Source organism: Myxocyprinus asiaticus, chromosome 16 (genome assembly GCF_019703515.2).
Source record: "Myxocyprinus asiaticus isolate MX2 ecotype Aquarium Trade chromosome 16, UBuf_Myxa_2, whole genome shotgun sequence".
Taxonomy (NCBI): domain Eukaryota; kingdom Metazoa; phylum Chordata; class Actinopteri; order Cypriniformes; family Catostomidae; genus Myxocyprinus; species Myxocyprinus asiaticus.
Window position 1 is genome coordinate 24,616,422 of NC_059359.1, and position 18,236 is coordinate 24,634,657.

At 40.0% G+C, this 18,236-nt stretch overlaps 1 protein-coding gene across 1 annotated transcript in view; it reads right to left on the minus strand.

The window, feature by feature from the left end:
* The window catches only part of LOC127454042 (uncharacterized), a 30,957-nt gene extending 13,078 nt beyond the window's left edge, over nt 1–17,879 (minus strand). The window contains exons 1-2 of the mRNA XM_051720972.1: nt 17,582–17,879; nt 16,825–16,890 (exon numbers count right to left, since the gene is read on the minus strand). The gene's annotated coding sequence lies outside the window, so the exon portion shown is untranslated. The remainder of the gene's footprint in view (nt 1–16,824; nt 16,891–17,581) is intronic.
* Between the last annotated feature and the right edge of the window lie 357 nt (nt 17,880–18,236).

An 18,236-nucleotide genomic window follows, 5' to 3' on the forward strand; every position in this document is an offset into this window, starting at 1 on the left:
ATTCCTAAACTGTCGGCTGAGCAAAAAAATTCTCTCGATTCTGAGATAAACTTGGAGGAGCTTGGTGAGGTAATTAAGGCCTTGCCTACAGGCAAGGCTCCGGGGCCAGATGGCTTTGCCGCTGAATTTTTTAGATCTTATGCTACAGAACTGGCTCCACTTTTGCTAGAAGTTTATACGGAATCATTAAAGAATGGAAAGCTTCCGCCAACCATGACACAAGCCCGGATCAGTCTGATTCTTAAAAAGGACAAAGATCCAAGCGAGTGTAAAAGTTACCATCCAATTTCCCTGATCCAGCTAGATGTAAAAATACTGTCAAAAATTTTAGCTAACCGATTGAGTAAAGTTATGACATCTCTTATACATATAGATCAGGTGGGGTTTATTCGGGGCCGTAACTCTTCTGATAACATTAGGCGTTTCATTAATGTCATGTGGGCAGTGGTGAACGATCAGACTCCGGTCACTGCCATCTCACTTGATGCAGAAAAGGCGTTTGATATGGCAGAATGGGATTATATTTAAGATTTTGGAAATATACGGGTTCAGGAATACTTTTATTGAATGGATTAAGTTACTTTATAGACACCCGGTAGCGGCAGTACAAACAAATGGATTAATTTCAGATTATTTTACTCTGGATAGGGGCACCCGACAGGGTTGCCCTCTTTCCCCATTATTGTTCCGTCTTGCCCTGGAACCATTAGCAGCCGCGATAAGAAAGGATGATTTTCCAGGGGTGGTGGCGGGAGGTATGGCACATAAGCTTTTGCTTTACGCAGATTACTTTTTTATTTGTTTCTGAACCCACTAGATCTATGCCTTGCCTCCAAAGAATTATTAATTCCTAAATTCTCAGGTTACAGAATCAATTGGTCTAAATCCAAAGCTTTGGCTCTGACAGCATACTGCCCATCAACGGCTTTTCAGCCGGGGTCTTCCAGTGGCCCAAACAGGGCATTAAGTATTTGGGCATTTTATTCCCAGCAAGTTTGTGTGATTTATTTAGAGTTAATTTTGACCCCTTAAACAAAAAAAAGGTTTGAGCGATGTGGGCAGGTGGGCTTCATTACATTTATTTAAGATTGGGAAGGTTAATGTTATTAAAATGATCTGTATTCCAAAATTCAACTACCTGCTACAATCTCTCCCTGTAGATGTCCCCCTCTCTTATTTCAAGCAATCTGATAGCATAGCAAAGTCCTTCATTTGGAATGGTAAGCGTCCCAGATTACATTTCAATAAGTTATATAGGCCGATTGACAAAGGTGGGCTAGGCCTACCCAAGATTTTGTTTTATTATTATGGGTTCGGTCTCAGACATTTGGCTCACTGGTCACTTCCACCTGAGAGAGACCCTCACTGGTTTTGTATTGAACAGGAAGTTCTTGCCCCTATTCCACCACTGCAAAGCCTTTCAATTAAACTAGCCGGAGAAGGTACACCCCGTTATCTCGCATTTGCACGTGGCATGGACAAAAGTGTCCAGAGTGTTTAATTCTGACATTTATTTAAATGTTGCCTCAAGCATATGGCTGAATTATTGTATTAATAAGTCCCCTTTCTGCTCGTCAGAGTGGATTGTGAGGGAGGTTAATACGCTCGGTGACCTATATGAGAGTGGAGTGTTGAGGTCCTTTGAAAATATGGTTCAACATTTTAGGATTCCCAGATCTCAGTTCTTTAGGTATTTACAGCTGCGCCACCTGCTCTGTACTATTTTTGGGAGTAGCATACAACCCCCTAAAGCGGCAGATAATCTGGGAGTGGTGATTACTGCTTTTGGAAAAGGTCATGAGGCATCAGTGTATTACTCTCTGCTAATTCAGTGTCTGGGGGACAGAGCTTCAACTTCTCTCAAGAGATTATGGGAGAAAGATTTATACTTGGTATTGGAGGAGGGAGTGTGGGCTAGGATTCTAAAAAAGTCAAGTCTACATCTAGAATGCAAGGGTGCGTCTGATGCAATTTAAGATTTTACATTGATTCTATTGGACCCCCTCTAGATTGTGTAGACTTGGTCTCAAAGACACACTCACCTGCTGGCAATGCCAATCAGAAGACGAGGACACAACCCATGTTTTTTGGTGGTGTGTCAAGATCCAAGAATTTTGGTTGAGGGTTCAGAGTTTTGTGTGTGATGTATTGGATACTCATTTCATTTTGCCCCAGATTCTGTATTCTAGGCGATGGGACGGTTATTAATATAGGGGATGGGTACATAAAGAATTGGGTCCTGGCTGGTGTCATGATCAGAAGACAGGTTATCCTTAGGGGAAGTCAGCTGGAGTGCCCTAGTTTCAGGAGTGGTGCATGGAATTGGGCAGGGTGGCAGCATTTGAGGGAATGATATATAGAAGGCTGGGCAACATGGGTTTATTTAATAAAAAAATATTTGTGTGGGGGGGTGGTGATGAAATGGAGGCCAACCGATATGGAATTTTTGAGACCGATACAATACCGATTTTAGAGGGGGAAATTCACTGATTACCAATATGGTGGCCAATATAGTTAATTTTTGAGCTGGAATGAAAACAGACCTTTTCTATGTGGATTGTGCACTGACATGACTATGCAAAGGTACTCAGAAGGCTGCTTTCTTAAAATATTTTTATCAAAGAATATTTGACGTTATTATTATACATTGTCAACCAATTCTAGAACTGAACACTGAGAAAATAAAGAATAAATAAAATACAATAGCTAAATAAACATCAGTACTGTATGTTCAGTATCAGTCAGTTGCTGACCATTTAAATAAAGAATAAATTAAAATAAAGCAAACAGTTACATAAACATCAGTAGTACTATTTAGTATCAGTCAAATGCTGACTATTTTAATATTGCCAGTCAATTAGGGGCAGGTTGTAAAACAAGAAGCATTTACACCTGCATAGTCAAGAGATAAACAGCAGCATTACACTGTATTCTGCTATACAAGTTCAGGGGAAACTTTCAACGGTGGAAATCCAGACTTTTATACATTACATTTTGTAAATGCAATGACTGGAATTGTTCGGTTGAAGGGGGTACCAAACTGCGAATCCTGAACAAAACAGTTTGGTGAATACATGCTTACACATTAGCTTACACTCGGCTGACAAGCTATGAAAGTAGCTACGTGGTTAGGTAGGTAGCTACAGTGCATCCGGAAAGTATTCACAGCGCTTCACTTTTTCCACATTTTGTTATGTTACAGCCTTATTCCAAAATGGATTAATTATTTTCCTCAAAATTCTACAAACAATACCCCATAATGACAACATGAAAGAAGTTTGTTTGTATTTTTTGCAAATGTATTAAAAAAAAAAAAAAAAAAAAAAAGAAAAACCACATGTATGTAAGTATTCACAGCCTTTGCCATGACACTCAAAATTGAGCTCAGGTGCATCCTGTTTCCACTGATCATCCTTGAGATGTTTCTACAACTTGATTGGGAGTCCACCTGTGGTAAATTCAGTTGATTGGACATGATTTGGAAAGGCACACACCTGTCTATATAAGGTCCCACAGTCAACACAGTTACATAAACAACCATGAGGTGGGCAGTGGTGGCTCAGCAGTTAAGGCTCTGGGTTACTGATCAGAAGGTTGGGGGTTCAAGCCCCAGCACTGCCAAGATGCCACTGTTGGGCCCTTGAGCAAGGCCCTTGACCCTATCTGCTCCAGGGGCACCGTATCATGGCTGACCCTGCACTCTGACCCCAGCTTAGCTGGGATATGTGAAAAAAAGAATTTCACTGTATATGTGCAAATGTATAATGTGTGATAAATAAATATAATTAATTATTATTATAAAATTATTATAATTAATTATTAACAGTGCTTGTCAGAGCACAAACCAAGCCATGAAGTCCAAGGAATTGTATCGAGGCACAGATCTGGGGAAGGGTACAGAAAAATTTCTGCAGCATTGAAGGTCCCAATGAGCACAGTGGCCTCCATCATCCGTAAATGGAAGAAGTTTGGAACCACCAGGACTCTTCCTAGAGCTGGCCGCCCGGCCAAACTGAGCGATCGGGGGAGAAGGGCCTTAGTCAGGGAGGTGACCAAGTACCCGATGGTCACTCTGACAGAGCACCAGCGTTTCTCTGTGGAGAGAGGAGAACCTTCTAGAAGAACAACCATCTCTGCAGCACTCCACCAATCAGGCCTGTATGGTAGAGTGGCCAGATGGAAGCCACTCCTCAGTAAAAGGCACATGACAGCCCGCCTGGAGTTTGCCAAAAGGCACCTGAAGGACTCTCAGACCATGGGAAACAAAATTCTCTGGTCTGATGAAACAAAGATTGAACTCTTTGGCCTGAATGGCAAGCTCTATGTCTGGAGGAAACCAGGCACCGCTCATCAACTGGCCAACACCATCCCTACAGTGAAGCATGGTGGTGGCAGCATCATGCTGTGGGGATGTTTTTCAGCGGCAGGAACTGGGAGAGTAGTCAGGATCGAGGGAAAGATGAATGCAGCAATGTACAGAGACATCCTTGATGAAAACCTGCTCCAAAAAACCTGCTGGGGTGAAGGTTCATCTTCCAACAGGACAATGACCCCAAGCACACAGCCAAGATAACAAAGGAGTGGCTACGGGACAACTCTGTGAATGTCCTTGAGTGGCCCAGCCAGAGCCCAGATTTGAACCCGACTGAACATCTCTGGAGAGAGCTGAAAATGGCTGTGCACCAACGCTCCCCATCCAACCTGATGGAGCTTGAGAGGTCCTGCAAAGAAGAATGGGAGAAACTGCCCAAAAATTGGTGTGCCAAGCTTGTAGCATCATACCCAAAAAGACTTGAGGCTGTAATTGGTGCCAAAGGTGCTTCAACAAAGTACTGAGCAAAGGCTGTGAATACTTATGTACATGTGATTATTTATTTATTTTTTTTATATAAATTTGCAAAGATTTCAAACAAACTTTCACGTTGTCATTATGGGGTATTGTTTGTAGAATTTTGAGGAAAATAATGAATTTAATCCATTTTGGAATAAGGCTGTAACATAACAAAATGTGGAAAAAGTGAAGCGCTGTGAATACTTTCCGGATGCACTGTATAAGCTCGTTGTCACGGAGAGTAAAAGATGTACGTTATTTACTTTCCAGCATGCATCTTACCAACTAAGTAACAATGTAGCATGAAATTAACACTCAACAGACACAATCCACCACCGTTGTCTGCTGAGCCGCAAAAAGATGCTCTGCTTACCTTTCAATCTGCTACGTTACTGAATGCACTGACAAACTATAGCTGGCTAACATAGCAAACAGATGTGATAAACGTGAGTGACATGGTTGACAGGGTTAACATTATATTAGTTATATTGAAAAGGGAAAATGGTGGGGTAATTTTTTTATTAACTTTCCAGTAGGATTTCACAAACTAGTTAGCAACTTACTGTGAAGACACTGCTTAACTCCGCACTATATGCGGAACCACATCAGCTCAGCTCTGTAAACAATGGAGCCGGAGTACGCTCTGCCGGACAAACTACATTATGACACCAACTCAATCACCTCAAGCATTGTTTTCTGCATTATAAGTTCTGAAAAAATGTTTTCATATCTGCGCAAGAAGGGGGAGGGAAACATATACGCCGATACCGATATATCTGTGAAAGTCTAATATCGGCCGATTTATCGGTCGGGCACCAGAATGAAATGAACCATATGCCTTAAAAATTGAATAAAAAAAAAGTAAACAAACATTTTCATTCACACGGAGCTTATATAGAAACCAGTTTTTGGTGTTACTCAGAGAACAGGATATATGTTTAAGTCTTTTGAACTAATGCTTAATGTGACACCGTCAGATTAAAAAAATATATATATTTTGCCCTTGCTACAGTATATAGATCACCTGGGCCGTATTCTGATTTCCTTAGTGAATTTGCAAATTTTGTATCAGATCTAGTAGTTACTGTGGATAGAGCTTTAACTGTTGGTGATTTCGAAATGCACATAATGAAAATGACACATTAAGATTAGCATTTATCAATGTTCTCAACTCTCTTGGAGTCAGACAAAATGTGACAGGACCAAATCATCACCATAATCATACGCTAGATTTAATTCTGTCATATGGAGTTGATGTTGATACTATAGAAATTCTGCTGCAATGACATCTCAGATCATTACCTCGTTTCTCTGAACATTGAGCAACATTAGCTGATCGCAATCTAAACCATGCTTTCTTTCGGGTAGAACTATTCTTTCGACCACTAAAGGTTTCATTTATAATCTTCCAGTTCTCTCTCATATATTCAGTAAGCCAAAGTCTAGAAGAACTTGATGTAATAACAGAAAATAGTCTTCTCTAGCACTCGATAGTGTCGCCCCCTTCGATTAAAGCAAATTAAAGAAAAAAGCCCAGCACCATGGTACAATAATCACACTCATGCTCTCGGAGCAGCTCGGTAAATTGAGCACAAGTGGAAGAACACAAAATTAGAGGTATTTCACGGTGCATGGAAGGATAGTGTCTGTAGTTACAGACAGGCACTAAAAGCTGCCAGGTCAGCATATTTTAGCAAACTCATAGAAAATAACCACAACAATTCTAGGTGTTTAGTCAGTACTGAGGCTAAATTGGTTCGGAATAAAGCCTCAACTGAACCAGATATTCAGTCGCAGCACAATAGTAATGACTTCATGAATTTCTTTACCGATGAAATTGAAATAATCAGAAATAAAATTGAATTATGCAATCGTCTGTCACAGTACCTCAGAAAACAGTGTCTTATTTTCCTCACAAGCAACTTCAATCCTTCGTTGTCATGGGTCATGAAGAGCTAACAAAACTTATTGAAATATCAAAAGCCACAATACCAATACCAACTAAGCTCTTAAGAGGTATTCCCCAGTAGTTGCGTTAGACTCCCATCATCTGTCATTTTGACGGACAGGATCGTAAAAATTCCGTCATAATCTATTACCACCCGTCATTTTAATTTTCATATTTTCGTAGGACATTTAACAGCTTTTATTTTCATTCACATTTTCATTTTTAATCATGAATTTACAGGACGAGCATATAGCAAATTATGCATTTATTCATGAAGTGAACAGATGAAGAACTGACACACCACACGAAGCAGATGAATGTTTTTTTTTCCCCGCAGTGACTGTGGAGGCCACTAAAATTTGACATATGAACAACGCAATATTACCAAAAACAAATACGTTTAAAATATGAACAAAACACACAAAAAATGAACTGAACAAAACTCAGACAACTCAAACCTTCCTCCTGGTCCGCATCGACTTAAACTGGGTGCTCGCCTGTGCGTAATCAAATGCATCAAGGGAGACTGATGCTGAGGCAATTGTCATTAGATTTTGCGTCTTTGCCTCGGACAGACAACTTCTCGTGGCAGTTTTAATTTGATTCTGGAGGCTGAACCCACACTCTGCTGCCACACTGAAACTGGAATTGCCTACGCTACTTCAGCCAAAGTTTTGAAGTCGGGAAACATTTCTCCCAGGGAAGCAATCAAAAGTTTGCAGCATGTGCTCCTCCTGAACCAGTGGCGCAGCCGCACCCCTCTGTAACCCGTAGTTGTCACAGACGCGCTCCAAAGCATCCAGCCCATAGCTCTACAATGCGTTGTCAGCAACCGGAAAGCGAGATGCATCGAGTATGGTGTCGAGGTCAGCGATGAGGCCCACATGCTCCGATGGTAATCTTTTTCTGATAGATTTGGTGACCTCCGCGATGTACTCCGTGCACAAAACTGAAAAGCTCTGCGCGTCTGCCTGCATCAGCGTTATGCCACAGAACTTGCCGTCAGGTAAAGCCTCATTGAATTTTGTCTCTGCCTCACCTGGCCCACTCATCAAGTCCTCTAGGCTAGCAAGGGTCATGTTCACGATAGGTTGGACGGAGGAGATGTTAACATCTTTTTGGAACATGAGATTCATGCGGTTCACCAAGGACAAGATGTCAGTCAGCAGGTGAGTTAAGGCAGGGAATGTGTATTTTTGGAGGTGCTTTCTAATACCCTTAGCTACCGGGCAGTCTCTTGCAGCTTCCTCCTCCTCCAACTCTGACACCAGAGAAACCCAGTTGGCATGTATGCCCTTAACCGCCCAATGACAGCCAGCGCGTAGCCGATGGTTGTTTTAGGCTCAACATGTTATGTTCCTCCATTTCGTTTTGGAGTTCATTTAATCTGTGTTCGAATAGGGGAATTCTTGTAGTATGTGTATATGTTATTAATAGTGGTGACATATGCACTTATTTCACGCACAGCCTTGGAGGCATCACGGGCAGCCAGTGCCGTTCTGTGCGCACCACAGTGAATGTTTATGAGTTAGGGACAGTCATTCTGACGCAGCTCGTGCAACTCCAGCCTTTCGACCCACCATCACACTTGCTCCATCACTTCCCAGTCCAACTACCCGAGCCATTGCTACACCACGGCCTGTCAACACATCTTTTATTTTTGCTGTGATGCATTCTGCAGTGCCAGAGGATATTACATGATTTCCAATGAACACAGTTTCAGGCTCCCCTCTCTGCAGAAGTGTCAGGTATGTGATCAGCATTTTCTCAACCGTGATATTAGTAGTTTCATCTACTATTATAACCGACGTATCTGCTGTTGGCGAGGCGGTCATCCACTGCACTGGTTATGGTCATTGCTATAGCCTCCATCTGACTGACAGTGTTGAGGTGGGTGTACATGTGTGCACTGTTCAGTTTTGGACACCCAGCAGACTCTAAGAGGTGTATTAGGTCAGGATAGAGGTGGCTCGGGGTGTTTGTATTTGCCATATGCAACACAACCTTAAGCTGTGTTTTTAATGCCTCGTTACAGGCAGCCTGTGATTTCTCTACATGCTTGACCATTGCCACGCTCTGGTTGACCACCCGTGAAGCTTCGATGTGGCTATGGCTACTTTTGTGATCATTCAAAGCTGATTTCTGCAACTTCGTGCACCCTCTGACAAATCCGTTACTCATGTTAGCTTTTATGCAGATGTCACAGAACATTTTGCCACCTTCCCTCCTCAGCCACGTGAACTCCTGCTCCCACTAAACCCGGTTATTGCCCAGTCTGTTAATGTTGAAATGACAATGGAGAAAATGAATGGGGAAAATCTCGAGCCCCAGAGAACTAACAGGATCAGCGCCTATGCACACTGCACACGCACACACACCTAGTGACAATCGCATACCCAATTATTTCTCTGCTATCTGCATCGCCTTGAACATTACAGTAATAAAATAATTCCGTTATAGCAAGCCCTTGCAATGTACATATTGTGATATGTACATTTACAATATTCAGATAAATATACAAGCAGTGACAATACAACAAAAATCCAGGGCTATTCCTCCTGCTCTTCCTCTGCTGTATCCTCTGTTGTGTCCTTTAACGTCATAACAATTACAATGTCCATTTGATTCTGTTAATTTAGTTTAGTCCAGTGTCTTGTGTATGTCCTGACTGTATCTGTGTGTGTTCTTTGTCATCCCTCTATAAAGGCAGTAAAAAATTGTGAAAAACTGTGATGGTGAAAGTTAATGTCCTCCAAAGAGGCTGGGGTAAAAAAAAAAAGTTGTCTGGGTTGTTCCAGAACATGTTGAGCAAAGCAAATAGACAAAAATATAAGGAAAAGCTCCAGATAGTCAAGAAGACTATGTAGAAAATGTATATTTAATTTATATTTGTATAAATTCTGAAAGGAGTGTTTAAACTTTTGAGACAAAAGGGAGATGCGAACTTATGCACCCAACAGTATAAACAGTATTGCAATCGAATTGAATTTATTTGGTTTGATGAAAATTAGTGCATGTAAACAATCAATGTGATATTTATTCATAGAAAATACAAAACTGTGTGCAATGATCAGTGTACACTGATCAGCCACAACATTAAAACCACTGACAGGTGAAGTGAATATCATTTGTTATCTCGTTACAATGGCACCTGTCAAGGGGTGGGATATATTAGGCAGCAAGTGAACAGTCAGTTCTTGAATTTCATGTGTTGGAAGCAGGAAAAATGGGCAAGCTTTGCGACTTTGACATGGACCAAATTGTGATGGCTAGACAACTGCGACAGAGCATCTCCAAAATGGCAGGTCTTGTGGGGTGTTCCTGGTATGCAGTGGTTAGTACCTACCAAAAGTGATCCAAGGAAGGATAACTGGTGAACCAGCGACAGGGTTATGGGCACCCAAGGCTCATTGATACACGTGGGGAGCGAAGGCTAGCCCATCTGGTCCGATCCCACAGAAGAGCTACTGTAGCACAAATTGCTGAAAAACTTAATGCTGGCAATGATAGAAAGGTGTCAGAACATACAGTGCATTTAGGGCTGCATAGCTGCAGACCGGTCAGAGTGCCCATGCTGACCACTGTCCACTGCTGAGAGCACCTACAATGGGCACGTGAGCATCAGAACTGGACCAAGGAGCAATGGAGTTCAAGTTTTCTTTTAGATCATGTGGACGTCCGGGTGCGTGTGCGTTGTTTACCTGGGGAAGAGATGGCAGCAGGATGCACCATGGGAAGAAGGCAGGCCGGCAGAGGCAGTGTGATGCTCTGGGCAATGTTCTACTGGGAAACCTTGGGTCCTGGCATTCATGTGGATGTTACTTTGACATACCACCTACCAAAAATTGTTGCAGACCACGTACACCCCTTCATTATTTTATTTTATTTGTTTCCCTGTCTCAACCTCGGGACTCCTATCTTGAGGTCACTAGAACCGGCCAGATCCAGCTCCATTCCTGCTTGATGTTGGACTCCACTACTACGCGTCGCTGTGCGAGTATGACTAATAGCAGCCGGTGCCAGCCAAACATCACTTCAGTCTATTACGATGGACTTCGAAGGATGAACTGATGCCAACTCCAACCATAAGACATGGGATACTTCATATGCCATAGCCTGAATCTTGGACTTAGGATAGACCTCACCGAAATTACCGGCCAGGTTGAACTGCGATGCACCTAACTGATCTCTGCCTGCATCACCTCGGTCTAATGATGGATGACACTCTTGAAATGGAATACATAGACTTTCAATTAATTGCCAACAAAACCCTTCATCAGCCAACTAACAAGGACAATTGCATCTATGTGAACTTCTGGCTTCATCACCTCGGTCTAATGATGGATGACACTCTTGAAATGGAATACATAGACTTTCAATTAATTGCCAACAAAACCCTTCATCAGCCAACTAACAAGGACAACTGCATCTATGTGAACTTCTGCTGTTAATCCAGGATGGACTAAAAAGACATTAGTCATTAATCTTACAGTCCATACAAAATCTTTGATTTAAACACCCTTAACACTTAGTTTAATAATTTTAAACCATGACTTGCACTATACATAAATAATATTGGCATTATATTCATGATGTTAGCCAGAGGGGAACTGGCCCCCACAGTGAGTCTGGTTTCTCCCAAGGTTATTTTTCTCCATTAACCAACATTTTTTGTGTTCCTTTCCACAGTCGCCTTCGGCTTGCTCACTGGGGTTATAAATACAATTATTTAATTACTTATTTTTAAACATTTCACAATAGTATTTTATCAAATTACACAATGATGACTCTAAGACATTATAGTTTTATCTTCTGTTAATGCCTGATCTTCTGTAAAGCTGCTTTAAAACGATGTGTGTGGTGAAAGGCGCTACACAAATAAAAATGACTTGTCTTCAACAGTATTCCCTGATGGCAGTGGCCTATTTCAGTAGGATAATGCACCCTGCCACACTGCAAAAAATGTTCAGGAATGGTTTGAAGAACATGACAGAGTTCAAGGTGTTGACTTGGCCTCCAAATTCCCTAGATCTCAATCTATGGGATGTACTGTACCAACAAGTCCAATCCATGCAGGCCCCACCTCACAACTTACAGGACTTAAAGGATCTGCTGCTTACGTCTTGGTGCCAGATACCACAGGACACCTTTAGAGGTCTTGTGGAGTCCATGCCTCGACAGGTCAGAGCTGTTTTGGCAGCATGAGGGGGATCTACATGATGTATGGCCCCATTTACACCAGGGGCATGATGTATAAAAGTAAAAATAAAATAAAAAAAAAGAGCATTTAAAAAAAAGCCTTTTTTCTTCTTCCAGAAAAAAAACAAAGGGTCTATAAAAACATCCTAAACAAATTTTAAAAACTAAGAACCAAATTGCATTCATTTGGTTTAGGTTTAATACACTCAAAAATAATTTCCAAATGGTCTGAGAATAAGAAACTTAAGATAATGAGGTATTCTGTGTAAACAAGTCTTAAAGACTACAAAGGACAGTTGGGACTGCTGAGAGGATTATTGGTTGCCCCCTGTCCTCCCTTCAAGAACTATACACTTCCAGAGTGAGGAAAAGGGCTGAAAATAAAAAATAAAAAAAATAAAAATCACACTGGACCCCACTCAACCAGCCCACTACGTTTTTGAACTGTTGCCTTCTGGACAGCGCTACAGAGCACTGAGCACCAGAACCATCAGGCACAGGAACAGTATTTTCCCTCAAGCTATCAATCTCATGAATAGACAAAAATGCCCCATTGAGCAATAATTATGTGCAATACACAGCTTAGTCCATTTATATTTATCCAACATACCCTACCTCTTCTGCCATACATTCCCTTTGTATATAACAGATTTGTATTTGTACATACGTGTATTTTATATATATATATATATATATATATATATATATATATATATATCTGTTTATATATATATATATCTATTTCTATATACACTGGCAGCCAAAGGTTTGGAATAATGTACAGATTTTGCTGTTTTGGAAGGAAATTGTTCTTTAATTCACCAGTGGCATTCAACTGATCAAAGTATAGTCAGGACATTACTGATGTAAAAACAGCACCATCACTATTTGAAAAAAGTAATTTGATAAAATCTAGACAGGCCCCATTTCCAGCAGCCATCACTCCAACACCTTATCCTTGAGTAATCATGCTAAATTGCTAAGCTGGTACAAGAAAATCACTTAGCATTATATCAAACACAGTTGAAAGCTATTTGGTTCGATAAATGAAGCTTAACATTGTCTTTGTTTTTGAGTTGCCACAGTATGCAATTGACTGGCATGTCTTAAGGTCAATATTAGGTCAAAAATGGCAAAAAAGCAGCAGCTCTCTCTATAAACTCATCAGTCAATCATTATTTTGAGGAATGAAGGCTATACAATGTTTGAAATTGCCAAAAAAAAACCGGAAGATTTCATACAAAGGTGCACACTACAGTCTTCAAAGACAAAGGACAACTGCCTCTAACAGAATGAGATGCGGAAGGCCAGATGTACAACTAAACAAGAGGATAAGTACATCAGAGTCTCTAGTTTGAGAAATAGATGCCTCACATGTCCTCAGCTGACAGCTTCATTGAATTCTACCCGCTCAACACCAGTTTCATTTACAACAGTAAAGAGAAGACTCAGGGGTGCAGGCCTTATGGGAAGAATTGCAAAGAAAAAGCCACTTTTGAAACAGAAAAAAAATAAAAAATGTTAGAGTGGGCAAAGAAACAGACATTGGACAACAGATAATTGAAAAAGAGAGTGTTATGAATCTTGACTCCATTGAGTTTTATGGGATCAGCTAGACTGTAAGGTGCGTGAGAAGTGCCCGACAAGACAACCTTATCTATGGCAAGTGCTACAGGAAGCGTGGGGTGAAAGGTCACCCGAGTATCTGGACAAACTGGCAGCTAGAATGCCAAGGATCTGCAAAGCTGTCATTGCTGCACGTGGAGGATTTTTTTTTTTAATGAGAACTCTTGAAGTAGTTTGAATTTTTTTTCAAATTGTAATAGTAATTTTTCACGTTATTAATATCCTGACTATACATTGTGATCAGCTGAATGCCACTTCGTTGAATAAAAGTACCAATTTGTTTCCATAAGAGCAAAATCTGTACATTATTCCAAACTTTTGGCCGTCAGTGTATACTTATATTTTCTATTCACTTTTTATTTTTATTATATTTTTTTATTATTATCTCTGTCTTGTATTGGTTGTGCACTGGAAGCTTCTGCCACCAAGACAAATTCCTTGTATTTGTAAGCATACTTGGCAATAAAACTCATTCTGATTAATATACAATTGAAGCTTAGGTAAACTGATCTTCTTTAAAGGATGTTTAGATATTTTTATACTAAAAAAATATTTTATTTTTTAGCAGCAGCGTCTATTCACGTGCAACCCATAGGCTTCAGTGTGTATTATCTATTTTTCGCACCTTTAAACAGTAGTGTCATGACGGCAATATGCATATGATAATAATATTAAGATAAGGTTATGCATAGTAAAAACAGGCATTGTTCTCACCATATATGGCTATTTCACAGAGAATACAGGGAGGAGAATAAAGCATGTGCATATACACACAAAAGCTAACTGGGATTTATAAAGCAAAATTTGTGCAGGTTTAGGTGAACGTACGGCTTTATAAATCGGAAACATTGTGCGCATATGCACATTTTTATTATGAAATCTACGCAACGTTTTATACATGAAGCCCCTGGTATTAAGATGCATTTTGGGCCATTTAAACAGGTGTTTTTATTTTATTTTGTTTTTAGATAAAATCAGGACACAGACAATGTTTGGATAGTGAGCTGATCGTGACCCTCTGGAAAAAACCTGTGATCACTAATTTCTCACGAAAAATTACGTGAAAAAACTTTATTTTTTTGCTGTTGGCCAGGGATGCCTCTTGGCCAATGATCTTGTAATTTGTACACCACGTCTGGGATCTGTTGTGTAGTATATGCGCTGCTACGACAGGAAGACGAAAGATGACAAGAAACCTTGTTGCGTAATGGGAGCAGTACAGTGATTCAGGCAGTCTGACAGTTGTGTAGTTAGATATGAAAATCTGCGCTTGGGCTAATGCCATAGGTGGATAAATGAACTAGCATAATCTGGAGCTGAAATAAGCTACTCACAGACTTCAAAGTAACAACACTTTTTCAAAGTAATATACTTCAAATAGTAACAGAACTTAACAAATATTGCATAAATGCATGCAGCAATGTATTGTTACATACACATTGCACAGCAACTCCCCTTTTAACACGCTCTCTTAAAAGGACAGCGCTCTTAAATGGACAGCATTCTCAAAAAGGAAAATCCCTGTGTTCGAATACACATTTGCCATCACAATGTTTGGTCATGAGACACACAGGAATTGAAGGTGTTTGACGTTCCTGATGTCCAGCTTGCGCAATAAGCACCATATGAGTGAACTGTTGTTGTATGGGGAATAGCTTTAAGATTCTCCTTTAGTGAACCACAGAAAATAACAGTATACAGGTTTGGAACAACATGAGCGTAATGATAGAATTTCCACCTTCGCCCACAACTGAAAATTCTGTCATTATAATGTCAATTATAATGCCTCATGTCATTACAAACCTGTTTGACTTTTTCTTCTGCGGAAAACCAAAGGAAACAGAGACTCATTTGAACATTTAATAAAGCTCCCAAAAGTGTCATAAGTAGTCCATTTTTATGATGAACAGACCATAAATCGTTGTTATTCACTCTCACATCAAATCATTGCAAACAGAACATATATCCAACAGGGCGGCACATCAATAGCATCAAACCTCAATGGTTCTTGCAACGTGACATTTGGTCACAAGACATACAAGAACCAATGAGGTTTGATGTATTGACGTAGCATATTTGAATTGCAGTGCAGTTTATGTATTTTATTAACCATTTAAATAGATTTTATAGTGAATAACGACTTAAATCAAGATCCGTTTATACTAAGTGACTGAATGTCATATGAATGATGCACAAGTGACATGGACTACTTTTATTACACTTTTGGGTGTTTTAAGCATTAAAGTGAGTCTCTATGTCCTGCCATTTTATTGAATTCAGCCATGGACATCCTTTAATTATCTCCTTTTTTGTTCCACAGAAGCAAGAATATTATATAGGTTAATAAGAACATTTGGGTAGGTAAAAAAAATGAACTCTTGGGTGAACTAACCAGTGCTATTGCTATGACAAACTGAAGTAAATATTAACATACAATGTGAATTAGTCTCCTCTATCCTAGGAATCCCATACTGTCTTGGCATGTAAACAAATGCTTGCATTCAAGTCACTCAAATTTGATGCTCAAGTAAGATAAGAGGATGATATACACACACAGTGAAAGTGTGCCACTAGTTGAAAGGGGCAGTGGTTCTCAACCTTTTTGAATCCGAGGGCCCCCCACTGTCCAAGACAATTTTCGAAGCCACAGAATCTAGAAGTGTCAAAAGACTAAAATACTTATCACGATTAATTTTGTGATTCCAAACGTTTCAGGAATTGTACGTTTATGTTGCAGTCCTACATCATGATTTTAACTCATTTCAGCATTTAAATGAAGTTATATTTTAAATTTGTTCATTTTTATTTTATTTTAAATAATTTCAAGACATCTTGAGGCCCCCTTGGAAATTTGTTTAGGCCCCCTAGTGGGTTCCGTCCCCCTGGTTGAAAACCACTGCTTTAGGGGAACTAACTATCAATTCTGTGTACTAGCTGGTGTGTTATACGTAAGTGTATGTAGCCAAGTAACAGGACACTGCTTTGGCTAGGAAGACAAAGTGTTTGCTTTATGGCCATTATTGTATAAAATAAAGCAACATATCAGTTAAGTTAATTGGCAGTAAGCACTAATACTTCCTCTCACTACCATCAGGGAAAACATTTTTTGTATCTGTGTATGGAAGCTAAAAACCCACAAGTGTCATTTCACATATTGTGAAGATTTTGAAACGGCCAAACAAAAAAAAAAAAAGAAAAGAAGAAGTCTAATCAAACTTACCTTAGTGTGGGAGTACACAATCTATAAACAAACTCCATGTGTCCATTATCCTTGTGGTCGTGTACTCTATAACAAGAATTGCTTACATTACAAACATTTTACACAAATCAAAATACAACAGTTTACAAAACAAACACACATTATTTTTTTATACATATAACAAACTTCTTGGACTTCTCTAGTTTCAAACTCTCTTTAAACATTTAATAAAGTACCTAGAAATAATAGGTGCACCATGCTATATCTTCAACACTGTGCAGTGACAACTGTTATGATGCTATGTTAGTGATGCTACTGTCAATACCACCAAAATCTATGCCTATGCTATAAGTCTCAGTTTCTATCAGTTTCAATTAACATAACACGAATTGCACAAACATCGGATGGGAATTACAACTTTAGTCGTTTTATTTAAGTTATTATTCGATAGCTTACATAATACTTGGACGATACGGCGCAATCAGCAAGAAAAATACACGAAGCTAAACTGGTTCTCAAGGGACATTAAAGTCCAGCGTCACAACAAAATGGACTGCATGCTTGAGCCCAGAGCAACCTTGAATCCGAGCACACAAACAAGAACTACCGATCTGATCTAACTACAAAAATTAACGTTCTAATTTGAAGTGAAAATCTACTCATCTAAAGCATTAAATATGCGCAGTATTCTATTACGCTATTTAGTTGCGGAGCAAAGCAGTATCTCGTGCTGCTTTTACCCATGAGCTCAGTCCCCTTTAGCACGCCTCGTACTCACCGTCGTGCTCGTCTTCCTGCTGCTGTCGCTTTCTTTTGTAAGACTGTGCTCCTCTTCGTTGCGCAATGCTCACATAAAGTATTCCCAAACTCTCAGTTCAGGTTAAAGATACGTGGAACGCTATTTTTTTATCTTTGCAGATTTTATGTTAGTTTTCACTACTCGATGCACATTCACTTAACAATGTGGCTCAACCCGGGACTTTTCGTGACACAAGAACAGTTGAACCAATGAGAAAGCGGCAAATGAAGAGGAAGACCCGCCTGCTGTTCTACGGGGCCTCCATTTCAACGTCCAATATGCAGAGACATTTCTTTGCGCATGGTATCTATGGAACATACCTTAAAATGGCCACCGAGGATGTGGGAGGTGCTTGTTGGTTACTCCGTCGACCACCCTACATTACGCCTTGGAAATTGTTTCAGGGTGCAGTCTCGTAGCTTACAGAACTTGAGGAAGTCAGATTGCCTGCAGGTCCTGCAATGCACACAGCCTTTCTTGTTCTTAGTGTTGTAATATATTCCACTATTACAATACAGTGGGATAACAATATCATGGAACCCATTTCAGAGTCAGCCAAACATCTGATAACCTACTATAACAACTTGTTCATCAGCAATGTGAGCCACTGAAACACTGTAGACAGGGAAATGTA